This window comes from Panthera leo, chromosome C2 (assembly GCF_018350215.1).
Source record: "Panthera leo isolate Ple1 chromosome C2, P.leo_Ple1_pat1.1, whole genome shotgun sequence".
Classification (NCBI taxonomy): domain Eukaryota; kingdom Metazoa; phylum Chordata; class Mammalia; order Carnivora; family Felidae; genus Panthera; species Panthera leo.
In genome coordinates this window covers 101,939,208-101,946,370 of record NC_056687.1, presented here as the reverse complement: position 1 = coordinate 101,946,370, position 7,163 = coordinate 101,939,208, and the positions used below count along the sequence as shown (strand labels likewise).

The following is a 7,163-nucleotide window of genomic DNA, read 5'->3' as shown; positions in this document are numbered from 1 at the left end:
CTCAGGGAAAAGAAATGGATCACAGAAATAATGAAAGTGTAGTGTAATTATATCTTTCAGGGTTGTTGTTTTTTTTTAATGTTTATTTTACTTTTAAGAGAGAGAGAGTGTGGAGGGGCAGAGAGCCCTATGAGGGGCTCAAACCCAGAACCACCAGATCATGACCAGAGCCAAAGCTGTATGCTTAACTGACTGAGCCACCCAGACGCTCCTGTTTTTCCTTTTTAATCCATGGATGCAAGCTCCACAGATTCTTACTCAGAAATCACAATCCCCAGACCTCTGTCTTTAATTATAATTAGTAACCCACAAAACTATAGTAGTAGGTGACTGGTAGGAGACGTGTTTATTCTAATTTGTCTGCTTTATGCTTGGGGCACTACTTGGATTGAGTTTACCACCTGCTGCCATTATAGCCTCTCTCAGTGTTACCTCTTATTTGGCCTACACTGATGCTAGATCCTCAACCAGATGACTTTTTTTTTTTTTTCTATTTATGATCTGTTACACTGTATACCTAGGTACTATGTCAGGCCCCAAATGGCAACTGTCTAATTGGGGGCTAGGATCATATCACACTTCAGATTTATAATTTCATTTTAAAATCACTTTCCTCCTAAAACTGGATATCATGGACTGAGATACTCAAGACACCCTATTTCTCCCAAACTGAAAATGACCCTCTTAGATCCCTCTAACCTTCCAACAAAGTTGTTCTGTCCTCAGTTATTCCATTGCCTCTCCATTTTCATTCTAATGTATTGCACTAATAGAAATTCCCATATTACTTCTGTTACATAAAACCATTTTGGGGGTCAGTTACTAGCTTAGTAATTGGTAGCTTGAAAATTACAATTACCAGGTGTGTAACTGCTTTCAAGTCATACTTGGGCAAAGATTACTGTGACATTGAAATGGGGCTTAACCAAGTCACCCCTGGTCCCCTTAGGATTGTTCTAAGTAGCATCAGGTCTTATCACTAAGATAATTTCTGAAGTCCTAGAAACCAAGTTAAATTCTGGGGAAGTTTATGGGGTGCCTGGGTGGCTCACTCAGTTAAGTGTCTTGACTTTGGCTCAGGTCGTGATCTCATGGTTGGTGGGTTCAAGCCCTGCATCAGGCTCTGTGCTAACAGCTCAGAGCCTAGAGCCTGCTTCAGATTCTGTGTCCCTTTTCTCTCTGCCCCCCCACTCCATCTTTCTCAAAAAATGAATAAACATTTTTAAAAAATTTAAAAAAAGATCCCAGGGAAGTGTATATTGCTAAAAGCACACATTTCAAAGTCAGACTGATCCATGTTCAAGTAATAATTCTATTCCTTGTGTCGTTTATTTAACTATGTTTCAGTCCCCTGCATTTAACTGAAGTAATAGGATTTATTGCCATATTGCTATAATAATTAAATATTGCTATAATAATTGAATTAGGTGATTCTTACAATAATTTAATTAGGTGATTAAGGGGCCACCACATGTTAGCACTCAATAAATAGTGGTTGTCATTGCAATCTTATTCTTAGTTGTTCAAGGATTGTCAGGTTGAGGCATATTATCAGGACTATTCTAGAATTCCTGGTCCTTCTACATTAAATAATAGGGCTTTCTATGAGAATTGGCTTAAATAGCTATATATGACTGAACAGAAAAAAAATCTTTGATATCTAAGGGATAAAATAAAATAAGGATTCAGAAATGCACCATAACTTTAAAACATATAACAGATGAGAGGTTTATGGTCTCCTTACATAGTAGTTACAGTCAGCCACATTTTGATGGCATTGCTCTGAGACTGGCCTCTGAAATAGTCAAAATTTAAGCATAACTTGAATAGATGATAGCAGAATAATAAGTTTTATGAATAGATAAAGCTAAAGCAAAAAAGGCCATGGAACTCTTGGCCAAACTCTAAAAAAAAAAAAAAAAAAAAAAAAAAAAAAAAGGAAATAAAAGAAAGAAATGAGGCTGAGTCAGATAACAAGATTTCAAGACTATAAAATGATATTATTCAATAGATAATAACAAATGATTTTTCTTTCATTACTTAGAATGGAAGAAGATAAAGTGGATTAAACTGCATCATAGAAGGTATAAGCTACATATAATGGATTCCCTCACAGTTAAAAATATTAGGTGTAACTGTGGGCTACCCAAAAAAGGAAGTCCTTTACAAGGAAAGACATTTTCATCATCTAAGGTAGATTAAATGTGGTCTTGCCTGAAGGTCAGAAAAAGGACTTGACAGCCTCTCAGGGTAGCCCTGTGATTCTCTGAATAAATATTTGAGCAAACACTATTATATTTTTATAGTGGAAAGGTTTTGCGCTTTCAGGAAGGATTATCAACCATATTTTAACATCGTCTTCACAAATTCACTTTTATGGTACTCCCCTGAAGATACATTTGCATCCTCTTGTAAGTGAGTTTCCTACAGAGACTCTAAACGCAAACTCTGTTCCATATTGCCTTTATCTGGATTTGATGCTGAGCTCAGTGGGCATTAGAGTTTTAAAATGAATACATTTTAAAAGCATTGAGAAATAAACTTTAAATGGCTTATATTGCTCATAAAGCCTCTAGCCTTTAAAGTAAAAATACCAGTGCATTCCAAGGAAATACTGTTTACTGTTCCATAAGCCCTAAAAATAAAATAGAATGTTTGAAAGTAAGGTTTTTATCATGAAAGGAGGGAAACACAAACAAGGAATGCAAGAGGAAGGAATAACTCTGTGTTAATGGATTGGAATTGCAGGTATCCATGTGAAATTATGAGTATGTATGCCTACCTATGTCAGTATATATTTTCATGTATTTATATATACTCACACATATATCTGCATGTGTATGAAATTCATTGCTCTACCAACAGAAACGGACTAAAAGCAATGCGAGCAAACAGTGGTCCTTATAAGTGTTAATAATTATAGTACTAGGACAGGAAAATACAAGATATACATCAAACACCTGGAATCAGAAAGTCAGGATGTGTTCAAAAACTGATAGGATTTGAGAGCTGCTAAGGTAACCCCAATCAAAGTTGCGGGGGTGGGGGAGTCTCAAAGAAGGGAGAACCACCAAGCGAAGCAAGCTAATACTTTACCTGTGCTTTTTCAAGGAGGACAGTTACTCCGGACCCAGAGGGACAGAATATGGGCAAAGACCTGAGGTCGAGACTTACTAAAAAGAGATGAAGTCACCTGAATTCCGGCAGTCTCATGGGTCTGGAGAGACAAAAATTAGAAACTTGCCAGTTTCAGATGAAAAGAATGGGATGAGCAATAAACCTGACCAGGTGCTAATGCCCTTTCAGGACATTTGCCAAATGCTGGAATGGTACATTGCAGTCAAGAAAGGAGCAGAGCAGAGAGCTTTTGAAAAGCAGATTAGAATTTTTGGCAGTCTCATAGACCTAGGAAGACTAGAATCGGATTTTAAGATTTGCCTGGGGAAGGAGCCTAGGGGAACATCTCTCCTTCTACCAGTTCACACCTAATTAAAATGACAGCTCATGCCATAGTAAAGGGAAGAATGGACTCTTAAAGGAAAATGAAAATAACATCATCCAGAGCCTATACATTTTTTTCCAGTAAAAATGCACAGCATTTAATTATAAATAATCAAGCATGCAGAGGAAGGCCAATTAATAAACAGCCAAGGCCAATACATATACACGCATACACAACCACACAAATACACACTAGAAACAGACATATAGATGATTGACATACTGAAGTTAATAGACAATGATCTTACTATAAATATGATTAATATTTTCAAGAAAATAAAGGGACATAAGGGAATACAAATTAAAATGTAGAGTTCTTCCACAGAATTAGAATGGAAAGATACAATAACCAGAATTAAAAGCTCCATAGATGAGTCTATTGGAAGTTACATGGCACAGAAAAGAAGATTAGTGAACTGAAAGACAATTAAATAGGAAATATAAAACCTCCCATTCTTGGGGCGCCTGGGTGGCTCAGTGGGTTAAGTGTCTGACTTTGGCTCAGGTCATGATCTCATGGTTTGTGAGTTGGAGTCCTGGGTCAGGCACTGTGCTGACAGCTCAGAGCCTGGAACCTGCTTCAGATTCTGTGTCTCCCTCTCTCTCTGCCACCCCACCCTCCCCACTCCCCCCAACCCCCACCACACTCATGTTCTGTCTCTCTTTCAAAAATAAATAAACACTAAAAATAATTTTTAAAAAACAACTCCCACTCTCAGAGGAAAATAAAGTATTTTTAAGAGATAAAAAAGCATAAGCACTATGAGACACAGATCTAGTATATAATTGTGCTGTCACATTGAGGGGAGGAAAGAAATGCTTCAGAAGCCACATTTCTCCATCTACCAGGATGCAGCTATGTTTTGTAAAGACTGTTACTGGTAACAAGATGTGAAACAGAAAACTGTTTCTTTCTTTGTTTCTACATATGAGTAATCCTTGACTCATTCACATAGAACTTATCAATATTGACACCCAGGATTTCCACAAACAGCTTCAGGGCTTTGGTAAAAGCAGTATAAGCTCTTTGGCTGGGGTTTGTGGTAAAATGGAAAAAGGCCAGATTGATCCAGGCCCAAATTTCTGTATAACCTTATCTAAGTTTCTTTATCTCTCTGGCATTGTTTTTTTGGTTTTTGTTTGTTTTTGTTTTTGTTGTAGTTGTTGTTTTCATCTGTAATATGACTATTATAATGTTACCTATTCCATGTGATTATTATGAGAATTGAATGTACATGCAAAGAAACTGGCACATACTATGTTTAATAAATAGATTTATTCCTCCAAATGCCCTCAAAAAAATAAGAACAAGAACAACAACAACAACCACAACCACAACAACAAAAACCAGATGTTACCCTATCAGAAGTTGCTTCCATTGGCGGATTTGAAATTACTTTTAGCATCAACCATGGTAGTAATGACCCAGTGAATAATTAAAAGAAACTATACTGAAAATCAAAAGCAAAGGATAGGTTGAACTATATATATATATATATATATATATATATATATATGACTTTAATAGGATAAAAAAAGTTTTGTAGGAGAATGCCAGCTAGTAAAATCAGAAAGGAGAGAATCAGAAAATCACTTTACACCTTTCTCTGTAATAACTGATTTAGACAAAATCACCAACAAATACTAAAATCAGTTGGTGAAAAGTATCTGCAGGGGAGGCGAGGGGACAAAATACTCAAACAGCCAAAGTGTTATCTGAATGATTACTTTTTCCTTCCCTCCCCTAGCCTCCCCTTCACTTCCTCCTTTCCTTTCCAAAGAAGTCTCAGCTTTTAAGCTCCTCCCTCCTCTCCCTGCCTGCTGTTGCCCCCACCCCCTCCTGCACTCCCAGCCTCAGGGGAGCACTTCTCTGGCCTCTGGCTGTAATCTAGGAGCCAAGGTCAGTGAAGAGGGCTGGCAGCCAATAGTGAGCTTCCCCGGGGCTGTGGGTCCAGCCAGGGTGTTCAGCATTGCTGTGCTTGCTCCGTCTCCCGTAGAAGACTGGCTTTGAGAGCGCTGACAGTCACGTGGCCATTTTTCTCTGCCAGCCGCAGCACTACAGTGTGATCGGTATTGGGCTCAGCGGGAACAGACCAAAAGAGGTAGGCGCCACCCACAGGGATGATGCGGAAACGGGTGCCTTCAGTCTCTTGATGGCCCTGATGAGGTCTTCTTGGCTGACATCCTGTGCCTTCTTGCTCCTTCCTTTTAATACCCGGTGATGTAGTTCCTCCAGAGTCATCAGGCCTCCGTTCCGGTGCTTCAGGGCCAGGCACACTTCGATAATTTGGACACCCAGCTCATAATAGAAATCTCCCCCGCCTACCATCTCAGACAAAATCCTTTTCCGGAGGTCAGAGGATCCACCCCAGTAGTGCACACGTGTCCTGGAACTGCGCCAGGAACTCAGGCTTCTCCAGGATCTCCTGCTTGTGTTTGCCGGCAAATTCCTCCTGGTTGGTCTTGAACACGTCCAACTGCTTTGGCATCTGGGCCAGATGGTCCTCAGCCAAGACAGTCCTTCGTTCCTTATACTTGACCTCGGCAAGCTCCTTCTTGGCTGTAGCGCCGGCTCCCACCCAGAGGCCATGCATCCCTGCCCTGGGCCTGTAGGCCACCCTGCTGCCAGGACCCCGGGTCCCAGCATCCGACAATCCACCGCTGGTTCTGAATGATTACTTTTTAACTATAAAGGTTGGAAGACATCTTTACACTTGAAGAGGAACATTACAAACTTGCCACAATACAGGCCCTTGAAGGAAAGAAAGAAAGAAAAACGACAGTTGCAAAAGAAAGGACTTGAAGAAGGAGGAGGAAAGGGAATGCATGCAAATAAAGGCAGCCAGTTTACACCTTAAAGGATCAAATTTAACAACATAAAAACAGAGCCACTGATATCATGTGACTCCTGAGGTGATGCACCCAGAAGGGCACACCTAAGTGAATTTACTGACCTGCTGACCAAAAATTTCCCCCTGAAACTAGCTATGATGGAAAGATTGAGACAAATTCAAATTGAAAGAAATTCTGGAAAAACAAAGAAACACAAAACGAATCCCAAAGCAAAAACCTGGTGTGTTTGTTAAATAATATCTGTAAAAGTGGGAGAATAAATCTTGATTAAAGAGATAAAAACAAAACAAACACACAAACAAAAACTTTGTCCGTGGATGGCTCAGTTGGTTGAGCTTCAGACTTGATTTCAGCTCAGGTCACGATCTCACAGTTTTGAGCTGAGCCCAGCTTGGGGCTCTGCTTTGAACATGGAGCTGTTATGCCCAGAATTCGTGATCCCCAAATACTGCCAGGGAGCTGAGTCCGATGTAAAAGCAAAAGAGCCTTTATTCGAGCTAGCTCGAGCTCAATCCCCTACCTGCACCGATGCAGCGGTGAGATACCAGGGAGAGAGAGCAAGTTTCAAAAGGACAAAGGTTTTATTGGGGCCTAAGGGCAGTTGGTGAGGTAATGGCTGTGGCCTCAGCCGATTGGCTGTGGAAGGGTCCCAGCCCTGTTAGGCAGGTGAGGGGTGGGTTACTCAAGGGGAGGAGGTGTGGTCAAGGTGAAGGACACAGAACAAGATGGAGTTGGCCGGCGTAGGCCCGCCCTTTCAGAGCCTGCCTGAAATTCTTTCTCTCTCTCTCTCTCTCTCTCTCTCTCTCTCT

General features: G+C 40.3%; 1 pseudogene; it reads right to left on the bottom strand.

Moving 5' to 3' along the window:
- Positions 1-5,355: 5,355 nt before the first annotated feature.
- LOC122198767 lies at positions 5,356-6,095 on the bottom strand (annotated as a pseudogene).
- Between the last annotated feature and the right edge of the window lie 1,068 nt (positions 6,096-7,163).